The sequence below is a fragment of the Mus musculus genome, chromosome 15 (genome assembly GCF_000001635.26).
Source record: "Mus musculus strain C57BL/6J chromosome 15, GRCm38.p6 C57BL/6J".
Taxonomy (NCBI): domain Eukaryota; kingdom Metazoa; phylum Chordata; class Mammalia; order Rodentia; family Muridae; genus Mus; species Mus musculus.
In genome coordinates, this window is record NC_000081.6 from 32,777,069 (window position 1) to 32,796,376 (window position 19,308).

The 19,308-nt window shown below is 42.6% G+C and overlaps 1 pseudogene across 1 annotated transcript; it reads left to right on the forward strand.

The window, feature by feature from the left end:
- The first annotated feature begins 1,878 nt into the window (after positions 1-1,878).
- Gm32618 (predicted gene, 32618) lies at positions 1,879-18,936 on the forward strand (annotated as a pseudogene). The gene is made up of 2 exons (NR_166840.1): positions 1,879-2,362; positions 18,053-18,936. The product of NR_166840.1 is annotated as a predicted gene, 32618 (transcript).
- The last annotated feature ends 372 nt before the right edge of the window (positions 18,937-19,308 follow it).

A 19,308-nucleotide genomic window follows, 5' to 3' on the forward strand; every position in this document is an offset into this window, starting at 1 on the left:
AGAACATATGGAGAATGATAGCTGGTCTATCTTTTCTGTATCAGATATACTTAACAAAATTCCACTGGATTTTAGTCTCCACCAATTTTCATAGAAATTTCACTTAGCAGATGTAGAAATATACCTTCATAATTCCCAGATTTAGAGACCTTTCTGATGGCCACTAGTGGCCATTAGTTGTACCCCTCCCTGTCCTCTCTTGACTGGCAGTGCCTTAGGCTGCTTATAAGAACCAGAAAGTTGGGAGTTAGTTATTGGGCCACAGTTGATGTCTTAAAGAGGTATGGTTCTCCTGCTAATTTTTTTCTTTTGAGATTTATAACAGTAACTTATCACTAAAACATTTTAATAGTCACTTAGGATGTGACTACAGTTTAGTTTTAAGATGACTATGGCCTCATGTCTGTCTGTCTGTCTGTCTCTCTCTCTCTCTCTCTCTCTGTGTGTGTGTGTGTGTGTAAAGGTCGGAGGTTTTATGGTGTGGCTTGAGGTCTGGAGTAGTATTTACCTACAACATAGTTATTATGTATTTCTAATTCATCCCACATGATAACAAAATAGTGACTAATACTGAAAAGTTCCTGTCCTTTATAAATGGGCATTACAGAAGAAAATGGGTCCATAATTCATTCAGTTCCTAAGTCCAAGAGAACATCGGTGAGCATTAGAAGAGTATGTGCCTGCCTGGTTCTGTAGCACCATACAGCACCGAACTACATGACGCATGCTTTTGCTTTATGCAGGAAATACATACTCATTTTCTTAAAGCCAGAAACTACTTAACCATTCTCTGAACTTCATCTGCTATTATCTAGACTCTCTAATTTTTCATCTCTATTTGTTGCTTCCAAATGTAAACAATTTTACATTTTCCAAAAGGAAAAATATGGAAATCGACCTTAGCTGATGCCTGGGGGCAGTCTCTCTCTCTCTCTCTCTCTCTCTCTCTCTCTCTCTCTCTCTCTCTCTCTCTCTCTCTCTCTCTCCCTCTCTCTGTGTGTGTGTGTGTGTGTGTATGTGTGTGAGTCAGGAGGCAGGGCACAAACTGTGAGCAGCAGAAATGGTTTGTAAGCCTTTAATGAGTTGTGCTTTGGAGTTGTTGCATTTTTGGATTTTAGGAATCTCTTTTTTTCTGCTTTTTGGGGGTTGTGGGTTATGGTTGGGATGGGGATGGAGGTGGGTCATGGGGGAAAGTTCCAAGGAGAATCTTAACACGAACTTGTTACAGTTATTTTTGTCTTTTTTGAATTGCAATCTTCATTATCTGGAGACCTATGGGCACTGTGAATACTTGAAGGGGATGTATAAACTTTCTCATTTTTCTCGACTCTCATCTTTCTATCGACCCAATTTTCACAAGTCAGAAAAGGCTCAATATGCCCATCAAACCTTCATCGAATTTTCTTTAGAAAATTCAGCGAAGAAAAGGAGAAGGAAAGTGAAAGGGAGACAGAAGGGTGGTGGGGAGAGGAGAGGGTGTTGAGAAGGGGAAAGAAGGAGAGAGAAAATGAAAGAGCACTAAGGTTTGCAGAGGCAGGTTCTCAGGACAGCCACAGAGTGGAGCTGCTGGCTCCCACTGGCTCTGGGAGCTGCCAATCCCAGTGTAATCCCGTAAGAATTTCTCCCTGGTTTTATCATGGAGTCCTGGCAACCTCCTTTCCCCCAGTAGCTGGGAGGAACCTTGAGGGCCAGGCTAGGAAGGGAGGGAAGGTGGGGGCGGTAGAGGCGGAGGCTGAGCAGGACCAAGACCAGGACTAGGACCAGGGAGAGGACGCGGAGATGGGTGGGGTGAGATCGAGGGGAGGACCCAGGAGGCGGCGGCGCATAGGAGGGGCGCTGCAGCCAAGCCACCAGCCTAGCTGTAGAGTGCTGTACTCCACATACTCCTGGAGATCCAGCCCCGCAGATCGCGCATCCCTGCCGCCGTTCGCCTTTAGGCATCCTAAACTTGAGCGGCAGCTCGGTTTCAACCGATCGACTGCTTGCTTCAAATCAGACAGCATTGCGACCCAGACACCGGAGTCCGCCGAGTGAAAGCACAACGCAGAGTAGGACAAGACCAAGAAAACAGCCACGCGAAGCAGCAACTCTAGGTTGGGAGTGCAGAAGCCAACAAGTGAGAAGGCGCCGCGTTTCCGGGGCGCAGCTAGAATGCTAGAGCAGGCGCCAGAGAAGACAGCTAGAGTCGGAATCAGAGCCCAAACCTCTCTCCTGGAGGCGGCTCAGCTTCTTTCTTTTCTAGACCTTCTTCGGTTGCGCTGGGCTTCCTTTTATCCGGGTAGGAGCCACATCCCTGGGGAATATGCAGCGCGCGTGGATCCTGCTCACCTTGGGCTTGATGGCCTGTGTGTCCTCAGAGACGGTGAGTGGGCCCAGCCGGGGAAGTGCACTGTTAAGAGTGTCCGGGCAAATAGAAGAGCCAGAGGGTAATTGGGGGATGCTACCTGGGGGATCTGCCAACCCTGAACGTGGGGCTGCCTAGGATCTACTGAAACAAATGAGCTTGCTTTTCAACCACTTGCCCCTGGGCTCTTCCTTTTCCCTCTTGCACAATTGAGCTGCTACAGGGAGTTACCCAAGCCATGTCTTCAGGGGGTGGGAGCACAAGACTTGGAGGTTAGGGACCCCACAGGTCCTTAAAGTCATTTCCAGCTTTCTGCCTTGGGGGATTTTATGGTGTAGTCTAGGAAGGACAGAGGGCTAAAAGTTGCAGGTTACTAGAGCACCACTGCGGGCCAGGAAAGGATCCAGTAAGCTCTGTGTACTGGACAAACCCCAGGGATGAGTTGGAAACTTTGGGGAGGATCTGTTCCTCTGCACACATCCCCCTACTCCAGGCTTTGAGCTTGACTGAAGGCAAGTTTAGGGAGATAGGGTCCATATTAAGGAAACCGAGAGTATCAGGAGTGAAAGTTTCTAAAAGTGCATTTGTTTAATGCTCCCTGTGGCTGTGGCAAGGCGCCTACATTAAGTAGAGATGCAGTCCTTGGTCTATTCTGAGGCTCCTGGCCTCATCGAGCTTTTGGGAACAGGCCTGGGCTCTCTGGTTTCTGGGATCTTCCAGGAACCCTCCGAGTAGAGCGAAGCCCCTGGCTGTAGAAGAGAGATGTAATTTCTCAAGATTTAAAGATGAGGGTGCTTGTGACATTGCTTTGGCCCTCAGATCCTCCAGCTGCTGGGGGAATGTAGATTTTTGTCCTGCCAACCTCATACTCCTTTGGATCCCATATTCCCATGAAACTGTCTTCTTCCACTACTAGCTTAGGCTCATGACTAGTGTGCCAGCCCCTATTTAGGCCACTACAGCTCTATTTTGGCAGGTGGAAGTCCAAGCAGCTTCTATTGACATGCAGTCCCAGGGCTGCAGGCTCAATTAGGGAGTCCTCCTCTTTTCTTTACTCTTGTTTCCTATGCCATTCGTTTGGCATCCAGTAAGTTGCCCAATTTGAATTAATAAAAAAGCCCTTAGCTGGGTTGGATAATCTCCCCTTTTTGACCCTTGGACGATTGGTAAACCTTTTGGCATTCAGGAGAATAAGGACATTTGTGATCAGCTATAGAGTGGGGGCACTGCTGTGTGGGCTAGAAGGTCATTGTACAGAGTTCGAGGCTGGGGAATTTAGAATTGGAAACTGCATAGGATAGTTGGGTATTTGAGCGATTATGATGTAAAAACACAACTCTGAGACTTACCAGAATTTCTCACAGCAAAAAATGTTTAATCCAATGAAATCAGTAATCTCTCTTGGCTAGTTCTGAACTTTGGTGTGCTGTAAACTAAATTGGAGCTAGTCTGTGTGTATTTCAAAGGAAACAAAACAACACAAAACAACAGGAACCATTGCATTACATAGCTGTGCAAAACTGGGCAAAGGGAAAGCTCAACTGAATTATTGTCCAGAGAGAATCTTGTAAACTGAGCAGAGTTGGGGACCTTTTCTTTGCAGAACCTGGTTCGGAGATTTGCTAGGAGAAAAGCCCTTGGGAGCTTCTGTATGGCTTTGATAGCTTCTTAAGACCTGGTGGGGTTTGCTGTTGTTTGTTTACCCTTAAATGTGCTCCTCTCCTCTCCCTGCCTTATTTTCTCTGAAATCTCTTATGTTTGGGGCTCTACCATTTTCTCAGTTCAAAACAGAATTGAATGTTTTTCAAAAGAGCAGCTTTATTGGAAAGATTCTGTTTTGAGCCCTTGCACTATCATTCAAAGGGTGATTAAACATTTTTGAAATGTCAACTTGAGAATCCTACATACAGCCTTTGTTGGGCAGTGAGTCAGTCTTTCTCAGTAAAAGCTGTTTCCAAACCCAAACCAGCTAATTGTCCATTTACATTGCTTTCCTGTCTCTATTTGCTTCACCTAGAGTGGTATAAATATACCCAGACTTGAAAGGCATGATTTTTTAAGTTAGCTATTACAGAACATTATTTCCAGCACTTTGTATTTTAATTTGGAAACCGCTGTAGCGTCCTGGATTTAAAAGTAGTGATTGTCTGAGCTCTGACTCCTTTTGGCAAGAGTGGAGAAATATCAGCAGCTAGTAAATTTTTTAGTTTTATACTTAGCTCAGAGTGAGAAAAACTTCTCAGACACTAAGATTCAAAACTGATTGGGCAAAAGAACTAGGGGTCTTCTTGAGGACACGGAGACAGCAGGAAAGCCTGTTCCTAGGGACCCATTCATGCTTTCCACTGGCAGCTGAAGACTTTCACTGCTGGAAGGATGGTGAAGGGAAAGGGACAGCAGTGATGTGTTACTAGGCTCCTGTCAATATTTTACATGACTGTTTATGTTAGAAATAACACAGTACAGACTGCTGTAAACATATAATTTGAACTGGAAATATGTTTAAGGAAAGGAAGCCTTTTAAACTGGTGGAATTTTATAAACATGCTTAGATGTCTGTAAATTAAAAGAAACTGTTAAGTCACTTGGAGCCATGCATTACCTCAAAAGGCACTGTGAAAGCCAGGCTCTGGAAAGTTTGCACTAGAAAGGAAATTAAAGCTGACATACTGTAGCCCTTAGCAGTCTTTCTTTAAATGCATTTTTGTCAGTTCTAATGGGACAAATTACTTATGCTCTGACAGAAACAAAGGCTCTTTATGTTTCAGTTCAATATTAGCAGTAGAGAGGTGTCATTTAAGAAGGAACACTCAGAAAATGGGTGTTAAAGAAGGAATTTGAGTATGCCTTTCAACTCTTTCTTATGGGAACTGGAATGCCTTTTTCATTTCATTAAAAATGTTAATTAATAAGTAGTACTTTTGCATATTTATAATATTTTGATTCATGTATGCATTGTATGACATTTCAATCAAAGTAGTATATTTTGTTCTGTTGTCATCCTAACAGTGGACTGTGTTATGTGGTCAACTGAAGGGCAACTAGGATAATCATAAGTTGGGAAAGAATTTTAAAAGGTTAGTTAGTTTTTTTCCAAAAGAAAAACTAATTTTCAAGCCTTCAGAACACCTCCAGACCTGATCATAGGTAGTTTGGAATCTTCTAGGGACTGTCTATTCTGGGGCTGACCTGGCTAAACAGAGCCCAGTCAACTCTGTCATCAAGGATTACAAGGAGTCTAGTCAAGCTATTGTGCTATTGGTGTGCCTGTTGGTTGTAATCCAACAGGCCCAGTGAGCAGAAGCTGTCCTTCCTTTGCCAGAAAACCAAATTACAAGATCTCGCCCATCTTTCTCTCCTTCCCAAGGCAGAAAGAAGGCTTGCCATCTTTCATACCCAGGCCAAAAATACATCCCAGTATCTCAAAGTCATCTCCTTCTTTCATGGAGTAGGAGCCAATGAAAAGTCTCAGAAGAAAGCCTACATCATGAAGAAGAGCTTTGACTGAAAACAAGGCCATCATTTTTTAACTTTTTAGGTTGCCATAGAGTTTTATTTCTAGCCTGGAATAAAATTGACTGGAATTTTGAAGAAATCCTTGATTCATTCATTTATCATGGTTCCCATCTATACCCTGCCTTTAAACTCACCAGGGTATTGACCCCTCCTTTTACTCAGCAGGTGGGTTTCCTGCTATGTGCTGGAATTAATCAGTGAGCAAGCCTGCAAATCCTCTCCATCTTCTTAGTAGCTGTATAGTTACCATCCTTGGCCTGGTGCTCGTCTGCTCTATGGTTTGCCCTTTGTTTATCACTTTGAGATGTTGGCTGTGGTCCAGAAACTACCTTGTGTACTGGTCGTCGTTTGGAATCTGCATTCATTGACCAGATTTGTAAGCTGTTCCATGCTAACACTGCTTCCTGGTTACTCCTTCTTGGTTACTGTTCTGATCCTTCCTCAGACATAGCTGAATTTAAGCATTCCCCCTTTAGTATGCTGTTCATTAGACCTCCTTTAATATTCTGTTCATTCCTCCTTTACTATTCTGTTCAATAGCTTTTCATGATTGTTCCAGCCAAACCTCTTTTATGCTCCTGTAAGTAACCAGACAGACTGACAAGGTCATAGGAAGTACATATAAATACAAATCTTACAAGTTTATCTCCAATTTTTGCAAGCAGAGCCTCAGTGTGTGTGGCTGGATAATTTGTATCTTTTACAAAGCATCTCTGATGGTTATAATGAGTCAGCTTCCCCTGGGAATCACAGGTTACTCCTTAATTATGGACTGTCCTGAATCCCATCCAGACCTCTCAGCTGTGACTGGGTTAGAGCAAAGCTAGTTTCCCTTGGGAAGCCAATAGTCCTGGGTTTCTGTGACAGTGCTTGCCACTCATCTATTATGGCCAAAATCACACAATGTATAAAGCTCCAAGCCACTTAAAGATGCATTTCTGTAAGTGAATTGGGCTCCCAAAATAATTTTATGCCATGTATTTTGACTGTGTGGAGGGTGCAGTTGGTGCATCTAGGAATAGCAGAACATACGACATAGTGTTCCCGCGTTCTCTCGACCGGCCAGGAAGAACACAGCAAACCGTAATCTTCTGCGGCAAAGCTTTATTGCTTACATCTTCAGGAGCCAGAGAGCAAGAAAGCAAGAAAAAGAACAAGAACAAGAAAGCAAGAGAGAGAAAAAGAACAAGAACAAGAAAGCAAGAGAGCAAGAATGAGAAAACAAGAGAGAGAAAAAGAATGGCAAAACCCCGTCCCTTTTAAGGAGAATTATCCTCCGCCTAGGACGTATTACTCCCTGATTGGCTGCAGCCCATCGGCCCAGTTGTCATCACGAGAAAGGCAGAACACATGGCGGGAAAACTGCCCCTGCACGTGTGCAGATTATGTTTACCACTTAGAACACAGCTGTCAGCGCCATCTTATAATGGCAAATGTGAGGGCGGCTCCCAACATCTCCCCCTTTTCTTTTAATAAGAGCAATAGGCCACCCATATTAATGAGAGTGGAGATAGAGGTCAAATCCCCAGTGTGCAGGTAAAGGAGCCATGTACAGGATTAGCTCTTAGGCTCACAGGCTTTTACCCAGAGCAACCCTGACCTGCTCCCGTGTCGTTTTTCCTGGGGGAAGGGAACTAGGACACTGAACCTTCATGAAAGATGACATGTCTCCCTAGAATAGGCTCATATATGCCGCAGAGCCTTTCTACTGCAGTGCTTAGCCGTGCAACTCTCTCGGGCTGCTGAAGCACACTCACTCTATCCCGTGCAATGAGACTAGCCTCGTGGGGTGCAAGAGCTGAATGGCCAGCGACCTATTGCTTAAGCATAGATATATCAGGGGAAGCACCATGTTCTAGAGCTGCAAGTGCCTGGGCAATAACCACCTTGTCTCTCCTAGTTTGGGCCTTAAGCTTACAGACCAACCAGAGAAGAAACACTAATCCACAGCAAAGTGTATCTCCAAATAATCCCACCCATACCCATTCTTTAAAGAAGGAAAATGCTGAGGAGATCCAATTGGGTAATCCTTTGATCAGGGACAGGTCCAAGCGCGTGGAGTTGACCTGAATAATGGCCAGTCTCAATTCCCGAAGGGTCTGTTCAAATTCAGCCGTCCAATTCTGTAACATATACTGAGAAAGACTTTTTAACAAATTAGCTGCCCTAGTAAATTTCTCATACTGAATGGAAGTAACCCATAATGAGAGGTCCCCCAAGCTCCCGACAAACCCTGAACCAGTCTTGTAAACCTTTGTTCTTTCTTGGGGCTATGGCCGCTCTGCATTCCTGCGTGGCTTGCTCATAAATAAGCTATTCTACCAGAGGTGCGGCTTGCTCTGAATCTCCAAAAATACGCTCTGCTGCCTCTGTCATTCTGGCCACAAAATCTGAGAATGACTCCTGAGGTCCCTGGACGATCTTTGTTAGTTGTCCAGTGGCCTCACCTGCTCGGGAGAGCGCCTTCCAGGCCCTAATAGCCTTTTCATCTGATTCAGAACTACTAAGAACTGGCTCCTTGAGCTCATCTAGTGATGAGTATAGGCTCCTTCTCCTAGAGACCTCCGCTAATTGATCTTTTTTCTTTTCCTTCCTTCTAATCTCTCCCCAGGTATTCTTACCTGACCTAAACTTTTCCTCAGGTTCAAGACCCGTGGAAAGGCCTATATACTTATTTTGTGTACAATATTTCCTCTTTGCTCCTACTCTCTCTCCCCGCTTTACTTCTGATAGATTGCCCTGAATTTCATCCAGAATTTTCAGCCCTGCCTTAACCGCTTGATAACATGTGAAAAGGAACAAAAGGGCTCCTAACACTAGAAAAAGTTCAAGGCCAAACATACCTTGTAAAGCTATTTCCCACTTTACTTCTGATAGACTGTCTTGAATTTCGTTAGAAAGTTCAAGACCAGACTTACCTTGTAAAGCTATACTTACGGGTACCCTGTTCCCCAGCTGAAGAGTTCTGAATTCACGCAGTTGAATCCTTCTCAACAGTCTGTGTTACGGGAACACTTCATTACCACCGTTCCCCAGCTGAAGAGTTCTGAATTCACACAGTTGAATCCTTCTCAACAGTCTGTTTTACGGGAACACTTCATTACCACCATTCCCCAGCTGAGGAGTTCTGAATCCAGGCTGGATCCTTCTCAACAGTCTGTTTTACGGGAACACTTCATTACCATGACCCGCAGTTCTGGTTCCAGAATGAGGGATCTTCCTTGCGCCGGTGATGGTAACCGTCCCAGGTTTTCTCGTCCCAGGTCTTCTCGTCCTAGGTCTTCTCGTCCCAGGTCTTCTCGTCCCGGGTCTCAGCACCAACTCTTACCCGCGTTCTCACGACCGGCCAGGAAGAACACAACAAACCGGAATCTTCTGCGGCAAAGCTTTATTGCTTACATCTTCAGGAGCCAGAGCGCAAGAGCGCAAGAGTGCAAGAGAGCAAGAGCAAGAGAGAGAGAAAGAACAAGAACAAGAAAGCAAGAGAGCAAGAATGAGAAAACAAGAGAGAGAAAAAGAATGGCAAAACCCCGTCCCTTTTAAGGAGAATTATCCTCCGCCTAGGACGTATTACTCCCTGATTGGCTGCAGCCCATCGGCCCAGTTGTCATCACGAGAAAGGCAGAACACATGGCGGGAAAACTGCCCCTGCACGTGTGCAGATTATGTTTACCACTTAGAACACAGCTGTCAGCGCCATCTTATAATGGCAAATGTGAGGGCGGCTCCCAACACCCATTCCTTTCCTTTTGTTTGTGTTCTTCACTATGAAATACAGATAAGTGTTCTTTAAGATCTCTAACCCTCCTGTGTCTCTTCCATAGAGACTGACACCATGTGAGGGAAGGGGTGGTGTCTATAATTCTGCTCTACAAAGCACAGAACTCAGTAGGAGCCAGGACCTGGTAAAGCATTATTAATTCTGAGACTTTTAGTCAGGGTGCTGGAGGGCTTGGCAGACATGAATTAATGGGCACTTTCTCTCAACTCAGTTTTTCTGGGCTCACTGATGGTAGGTAGTATGCTTGGGGTTCTCTGAATCCACCACCTCTAAGAGGCCTTGGCCAGGTTGTAGGATGGTGTCCTTGTAAAGCCAGTACCAGGGAATGCCAGGACCAGGAAGAGGGCTTAGGTGGGTTGGGGAGCAGGGTGGGAAGAGTGCATAGGGGACTTTCGGAGAGGAAATTAGGAAAGGGCTTAGCATTTAAAATGTAAATGTAGAAAATATCTAATAAAAAATCAACAAAAAAAAAGGACGGAAGGAAGGAAAGAAGGAAGGAAGGAAGAAAGAAAGAAAGAAAGAAAGAAAGAAAGAAAGAAATAGAAATACATTGTTGTAAAGTCACACAGTAAAACTGTTCAGCCACTAAAAATTCAAATTTACAAAGAAAGATCAGGGATAATTCAATATATTTAGACAAGGACAGATGGAAATAGCAAGGTGCAAAACTCAATTAATTATATGATCTGAACTTTGTGGAAAATATACATACAGAAAAAGCAGCCTGGAAAAATGTTTATCAAAATGTGTCAGTCATTGACTCAGGGTGATGAGCTACTAGTTAATTTTGTTCTTCTTTGTATTTTCTAAGTATTCCAGAATCCATATTCTCCCATCACCACCACATTTACTCCACTGCAAATCCCAAATAACAGGCCTGGATAAAGAAGGACTACATACTACTATAACACTGATCTCAATTTTCCCTGAACTCCGTCCATCCTGCATCCCAATTATCAAACTCTTCTGTTTGATTTTCTTATCTCCACCTATCAATTTTCCTTTGTGCTTAATAGGGGAGAGATAGCTTATAAATAAGAAAAAAATAATTAGTACTAAATAATAATTGCTTTAGACACACATGTTTTTATATCCTGTACAAAATTGCAAGCCTGTTGATTGATGTTCAAGGATTGTGTGTTTTTTTTTTCTTTCCTCTACAGCTATTGGAGAATAAAGTAAGCCCACTCCTCACCATAGGAATTCATGTACTATGGATTTCTCTTCCCTAGGCCAGCAGTTCGAGAAACACATAACAAATATCCTGTGAAAGAACACAGGGTATGTGGTGGACTGGGATAAGGAGAAGGTTGCACAAAGTATAGGGTAACACCATCTAATTAGCCACAGAGTGTTCAGCCAGGGCTTTGTGTTGGCTTTCAAGAGGTAGAAAAGCTATCAAGTGCTCATCCGATTAGGAAGGAAATCTCTACTGCTTGTTATTAGGCAGCAGACAGACTCAACATGAGAAAGAGCACCAGCAGATGGGAGCCCTGCAGCAGACTCCCACTGCCTAATAAAATATAATTGAAGCTGAGTGTTACATTAAAAAAAAAGGGTCATGGGAACACTCTCAGGGTCTTTGCTGAAATCAGAAAATGCAAAAATGCAGGTTCAGCTATTTGCATATTGAAACCTAGGCAGGCTTTCTTTCTTTATGCTTTTTCTTTCTATTTATTTTGGTGTGTGTGTGTGTGTGTGTGTGTGTGTGTGTGTGTGTGTGTGTGTGATGAAACAATACCATATGTGGTAAACTGAAGTTATTGTATTTTGGAAGCATTATGCAACATCTGTGCCATCCCTTAGTTAGGGTTTTACTGCTGTGAGCAGACACCATGACCTAGGCAATTCCTATCAGGACAACATTTAACTGGGGCTGACTTAGAGGTTCAGAGTTTCATACAATCATCATGAAGGTGGGAATATGGCAGCACCCAGGCACACATGATCCAGTAGGATCTGAGAGTTCAACATCTTTATCTGAAGGCTGCTATCAGAATACCGGCTTCCAGGCAGGTAGGATACAGGTCTTAAGCCAATGCCCACAGTGACACACCCACTTCAACAAGGCCATATCTTTTAATAGTCCCACTCCCTGGGATACAAACCATCACAACGACCAAAGAAATGGAATCAAAGATGAGCCTTAGTGTCTCTGTCCTGAGCTCAGAAGTCTGTTCTTTAGTTTAAGGCTCTGTCTCCTGGGGGTATCTGGCCTCTTGGTCAGCAACTCCTTTCTTAGGTCTAGGAGCTGCTCATGTCACCAAGAGTGGCAATGACTATTTCTTCCAGCTTGTATTTGTTTTGTTTAACTGCCATCTTGACTTGGGAGCCCACTAGGTTGCACATAAAATGATCCTTCAGTCTGTTTCCCTACCACCCTGCTCCTGTACTTCATTGCATTGTTCATGTGGGATAATAAATCTGTAATTGTCTTCCCACTAAACTGCAATCAGTGGGAGGCCAGGGATGGCCCTTGCTCCACTGTATTTATATTTGGTACAGAGTTCAGCAGTGTTCTGTTGATACAAAATATCCTATACTCCAAGACTCATCTGGGGATGAGATAGAGACTTGCTCTCTGTTTACAGAATACTAGCAAGCTTGGAAGACAGATGTAAATCATTTCTGTGTATCATGATCAAGTGTTACCAAACATTTGCTATCATACCAAGTTCTATTTCAAATGATTGGGACACAATAGTTTCTTTCTTCAAAGTATGCTTTTCAGGGTACTGTGGTTAGCATGCAATAGAGAGGTATTTTATGGTACAGGGCTATGGCAGGGACTCAGAATGGCCTGAAACATGCACTGAGAAGGCTACTTCAAACTCAAAATACAAAACATACAGCTTGGGATCAGGAGTGTGTGAGTTTGAGTGTGTTTATGTATATGTGTGTGTAGGTATAGTAATTATACATTTTCATAAAAATCTACCTCTACAAACCATTGTGGACACACATATATACAGAAACATAGATCCTGGGCTTTAAAGTCATGGAAGTCCCTTAGGTAAGGAGGAGGGGCACAGCTTGCTGGAAGTTCTATGTGCAGGAGGCCCTACCCTGGTTGACTTAGAGAGCAATGGAACATAGAGCTGGGTGGCTGATTGGCTGCCAAATGACTGAGACTTGTAGGAAGGGGCCTTCTTTGTGTAGCTGCCACACCAGATAATGATGGCCTCTTCTTCAAGCAGACACATATTTGCCTGCCTTAGCATCTGTCCTCCCTCTCCAACTTGTTTTTTGCGGTCTTACTCTGGCTTAGGAGCCATTTTCATGGCCCAGTCCTTGTGTCTTTTAGATTCTCTGTCAAGTTCTCTCACTCAGGGTGTGCTACCTCAGAATCACTTAGCCACATATTCTGTAATGCAGTATAACTGTGGAGTCATGATCTATTATAGAAATATTACTTAAAATCATACAGAGAGATTCATCTATATTCCTTTGGCAGTTAAAAACCCGAATCCCCTTTTAATTTTGTAATGAAAACATTCTGTCTTCAAGTCAGGGAATGGTGGTATATGCAGCACCCAGGAGGCTGATGCCGGAGGATTATGAGTCTAGTCCAGCCTGCACTAGGCAGAGAGACCACATATCATAAAAACAAAAGTAAAAGTGAAATAAGCCAAACATCACATATTTTCTCTCACATATTGAATCTAGATGTGTGTGTGTGTGTGTGTGTTTAAGTTATAAAAATAAAAAGAGGATCATGAGATGGTTGGAAGAGATTTTAAGGTAGAGACAGACAATTATGAAACACATGACATGAAGGCCTAAAGTGTGACTATTTAGAAAGAAGGGGATCAGTAGGAAGGAAGTATGGGGAAGGGCAAAATGGATGTATAAGAAAAAAGTGTATAACACCTATGTATGCAAAGGCCATAAGAAAACCTACAAATCTGTGTGCAAACTTTAAGAATCAAGCTAAAATTGAGTTCTCAATTAGAACATGATGGTGCACTTGTAATGCCAGCACTTCTTCGGTAACTCAGGTAGGAGGACTGCCATGGTTTGAGGTCAGTCAGTGCTGAATAATGAGACTTGGTCTCAAACACACCCACTGACATCCTAGCTAAAGGTTCTTGACCCAAATTGGAGAAAAGAAATTAGATGATTGATCGAATTTTCCCAAAGCAGAGAGCTAGACTTTTTTTTTAAATTTATATTTCATAGTTCAATTTGTCTGGATGCTGAAGTAGGCTCTAGATGCCCTTTTCTCCTTTGTGTGAGCTTCTGGTAGTTAGAGTGATTCATCTTGGGTCAGGCATATTATACCTTCTTCTTACCTATTTTGACACCCAGGAAACCATTGACTGATAAAACAGCAACGCTTCTGCAAAAAGACTGAGAGACTTGGTGTACAAGGGATCATGTGTCAAATATCCATCAGTCAGAAGAAATACACAGAGATGAACAAATTTGGGCTACTATCTTTGGGGCAAACAGATGGCATGTTTGTACTCCTGGGAACATTGATCAAGTGAGAGCAGGACAGAGATAAGATGGCTTTCTCCTAGGATGGGTTTGAAAGCAGAGTCAGGAAAATAACAGGTAATGGAAATCAAGGAATGAAGACATTGATTGATGATGGGAAAGAGTATGACTTACCAAACTTGGGGACATTTCTAGGCAGCTGGCCACCTATAGATTTGCTTTGAGTTGTCTTTCGTCTTCAGGAAGATATTTGGTAACTAGATGGCAGACTAAAATAGAACTGCTGAATATGCTGACATATTTACATCTTCATTAAAAAAAGAAAGCCAACAGCAACAACAACAAAAGTCCCCTACTTTTTGGTCACAAGGTAGAACGCAGACATGAAAGTATAAAGAAAAAAAATGTCTAATCATATCACCAGAGAGTACCTTCAGTAGTTTTATCTATGCATATACAAGTACCTTCAACCTTTGTCCACTTAGGATATATCTGAAGTATTCCATGTTATAACTAGCCTTCCTCATTAAAAAAGAGTGTTAAAAACCTATAACTTCATATCCAGCCGCTAAATAACCTCCAATTATGCAGATTCAGAATAATTTACTTAAACTCCCATGGGTTAGAAATTTGCCTTTTTGCGTTTTAAAATCTTTATAAATAATGTGCCAATAGGACCAGATACCTAACCATGATGATTATCTTAAGATAAATGTCTAGAACAAACAGCATGCATGCTTTTAAGGAATTTGAATAGGATTCAAGCTTTCTTTATGAAGGTCATGTCAATTTATATTGCTGGATCAATTATATTGGCTGCATGGAAGCCTTTCCAGTGTGCCAATAAAGTCTATTTTTTTTAAGGTATTTTCCTTGTTTACATTTTCAATGCTATCCCAAACGTCCCCCATACCCACCCCCCCAATCCCCTACCCACCCACTCCCCCTTTTTGGCCCTGGGGTTCCCCTGTACTGGGGCATATAAAGTTTGCGTGTCCAATGGGCCTCTCTTTGCAGTGATGGCCGACTAGGCCATCTTTTGATACATATGCAGCTAGAGACAAGAGCTCCAGGGTACTGGTTAGTTCATATTGTTGTTCCACCTATAGGGTTGTAGTTCCCTTTAGCTCCTTGGGTAATTTCTTTAGCTCCTCCATTGGGGGCCCTGTGATACATCCAATAGCTGACTGTGAGCATCCACTTCTGTGTTTGCTAGGCCCCGGCATAGTCTCACAAGAGACAGCTATATCTGGGTCCTTTCAGCAAAATCTTGCTAGTGTATGCAATGGTGTCAGCATTTGGAAGCTGATTATGGGATGGATCCCTGCATATGGCAATCACTAGATGGTCCATCCTTTCGTCACAGCTCCAAATTTTGTCTCTGTAACTCCTTCCATGGGTGTTTTGTTCCCATTTCTAAGAAGGGGCAAAGTGTCCACACTTTGGTCTTCGTTCTTCTTGAATTTCATGGGTTTAGCAAATTGTATCTTATATCTTGGGTATCCTAAGTTTCTGGGCTAATATTCACTTATCAGTGAGTATATATTGTGCGAGTTCCTTTGTGATTGGGTTACCTCACTCAGGATGATGCCCTCCAGGTCCATCCATTTGCCTAGGAATTTCATAAATTCATTTTTTTAATGCCTGAGTAGTACTCCATTGTGTAAATGTACCACATTTTCTGTATCCATTCCTCTGTTTAGGGAAATCTGGGTTCTTTCCAGCTTCTGGCCATTATAAATAAGGGTGCTATGAACATAGTGGAGCATGTGTCCTTCTTACCGGTTGGGACATCTTCTGGATATATGCCCAGGAGAGGCATTGCGGGATCCTCCGGTAGTACTATGTCCAATTTTCTGAGGAACCGCCAGACTGATTTCCTGAGTGGTTGTACAAGCCTGCAATCCCACCAACAATGGAGGAGTGTTCCTCTTTCTCCACATCCTCGCCAGCATCTGCTGTCACCTGAATTTTTGATCTTAGCCATTCTGACTGGAGTGAAGTGGAATCTCAGGGTTGTTTTGATTTGCATTTCCCTGATGATTAAGGATGTTGAACATTTTTTCAGGTGCTTCTCAGCCATTCCGTATTCCTCAGGTGAGAATTCTTTGTTCAGCTCTGAGCCCCATTTTTTAATGGGGTTATTTGATTTTCTGGAGTCCACCTTCTTGAGTTCTTTATATATATTGGATATTAGTCCCCCATCCGATTTGGGATAGGTAAAGATCTTTTCCCAATCTGTTGGTGGCCTTTTTGTCCTATTGACGGTGTCTTTTGATAGTCTACTTTTAAAGATATTAATTCAGGGGAATACTGGCCATGCTAATCAGGCACATTGGAGAATGACAAAAGTTTCTGTTAATAATTTACCTTTTCCCACACTATTTTTCCTCTCCCTCTGTTTTCTTTTTAAGCATTATTTCAGTGCCCATTCTGCACAGAATTTTAGCTATTTGTTGAGGTAAGAAATGTCTTTTATTTAATTTATATTTTTCTTTATCCACTAAAAACTAGCACCGATTTGTGTGTGTGTGTGTGAGTGTGTGTGTGTGTGTGAGGGGGGGAGGAAGGGGGAGTGAAAGTGGAATGGGGAGGGGGTGGGGGAGGGAGAGGTGGAGAGAGAGAGAGAAAGAGAGTGAGAGTCTGGGAGAATAGTTAAATATTTGATAAAGTAATTAGATAAATCAAGTGTTTAATTGGAACCAAGGTAACACAAGAGATTGAAAGTGACTTGGTAAAACACACACACACACTCACACACACTCACACACACACACACTATTCTGCAAATTATAGCAAGAGGAGAAACCAAAAAGTTACTTGGCAAGATTCCTTGCCTGAAACTGGAGAGGTGGCTCAGTGTTTATGAATGTAAGCTGTTCTCATAGATGACAGAAGTTCCAGCACTCACACTGGGTTAAAGTTCCAGCACTCACACTGGGTTAAACTACAGTTTCAGAGGCTCTGAAATCTTCTTTTTTGTAAAACAAAATTTTACAATAAAATAATCTAAAAAAAGAACAACAGAAAAAAAAAACCCTTCTATCCTTTGGTTTCTAACAAATTCCTTATTGATGTTGCCCATGTTATTGCTAGGCTTTTTCATTTCCTTGGTGACAGACCAGATTAGACTAGACTAAAAGTAGATAAAGACAGGTTTACTAGGAAGCAGCTCTCAGGTGGGTTCGTAGATCTCACAGGTAGAGGTCAGTGAAGTCAAACATCCAGGCTAAAACAAGGATGTTTTATGGACTGGGGTGGTGACATGTGAGCTAAGAGCTGAGATTCTGTCCATACATGGTCAAAAATTGAATGGCTGGGTAGGCATTCTTCTGTGGGTTGCCAGAAATTTGGAGACAAGGAGTGATGACATGTTAGCTTGAGTTTTCTTCAAGCAGGTAGGAAATAGGATAGGAAAAGAAGATCAGATAAAGTTTCCCAGCTTGTACAGAATAAGCAGGAGATCCAGCCTAATAGTTGTATGGTCAACATTGGGCCTGCCTTTCTCTTTTTACCTCCATTCTTCCTTCCAGTCTTTCTTTCTAATTTAAACTAGGAAGCCTATTGAACACTGAGCACATCAGTAAAATAACCCAGGTGCGACAGTCAAGAGCTCATGATAAATCAGATCCCAGGCCTACAGAAATCAATCATACCCAATCTGTGATTTGTCAGAGCTTATAGCCCATGTAGAAGATACATTGTAGACAAATAATTCTACCACCACATGACCTGCACTGTGCATTCAACAGTCTTATGCAAGCAGATGAGCCCTAGGTTGTGTGTATGCCTATGCATGCGTGTGTATGTGTGTGTGTGGGGTGGGGAGGATAGGTTTCAGAGTCAGATAGGATTTACTATGTTTTTTTTCTAGTTATTTGACCCTGAGCTACATTGAATTTCTTTCTATCAAATTAATGTACAGGAAAAATGAGCTTCATTACACAAAGAGCTCTCTTCATATTTTGCAGGGAACACCAGTTGCTACTAGCAAAGAAGGAGAATGTTCACAGAAGAGGAATGAGTGGAAAGAAGGTTTGATACCACTGGGTAAAATGATTGTGAGAAAAGAAATTTCATATATGGGGAACAACACACACAACCTGGAAGCATGACAGAAACTTGCCTTATTTGGAAAATTTATAGGGAATTTGCACTGTGGTACCAAGGAATGGTGAAAGATGCAGGAAATGAAAAGCAAGAAGTGGGCAATTTATAAGTCTTAAAGTTCTAAGGAGACCATGCTGTTGTCTGCCACACCCACTCCAGTGAATTCTGTGTGTGAAGCTTGGCCACAGTCCTGAGGCAAAAAGTTTCACAGAAACTTGTCTGCTGGAGAGTCTCTGGTGCCCCATAACCAGATTTGTCCCTAAGATAGGGTGGAGGGTCTTTCATGCTTTCTTAGAGTATTTTACTAGATAAGAGCTAAAAAATCTCAGGGCAAGTTCTACAAAGAAAACTTAGAATTACAGCCGAGGCACTCCCATATGCAGGAATTTACAATGGCCTAAGAAGAAGGAGGGTTGTGGCTTAAGGAGGAACTACAGTATTACATTATTCATGAGCAAGAGCAGAACCCCCTGGTGCAAGCTTTCAAAAGGCTCAGAGGAATAGCATAAATTGTGACTAGAGTGTGAAATCCTCACCTGGCTCCCTAATGGCTAACTTTAGAAAGGGCTGCCTTTTATCTCAGTTGTAACCACTGCCTGGTTCCTGCTAGTATTTATGTATGCATTTCTCTGTTTTTTGCAAGATAATATCAATGTACCTTGGCTGATGTGTCACCTAACTTCTTTGTTTTCTTCTGTAATATAAGTCTGATGCTCACTTTGAGAAATTACATTCAGATAGTGTACTCTCTGTGTGTCAGTGTCTGTTTGTCACTTTTCGCCAACTCCTTGCTCACTGAGCACCCTGGTTCACTGTGGGTTGAGGGGCTGACTGAGTCCAGTCTGTGGCAGTTATCTATTACTGTTGTTTAGTATATAACTATCAACTTTTCCACACATTACCCACAATTTATGTGATCAGTGGCCCCAAGCACTGGGTGCTGTCATAGTACACTCTGCAGACCCAGATCATTCCTATCAACATAAAGAATTTTATTAGGCAATGTAGCCCAACAGCCTGTGTGTGTGTGTGTGTGTGTGTGTGTGTGTGTGTGTGTGTGTGTGTTTGTACACACATATATATTCATATATACACACATATACATGTACATACTCAT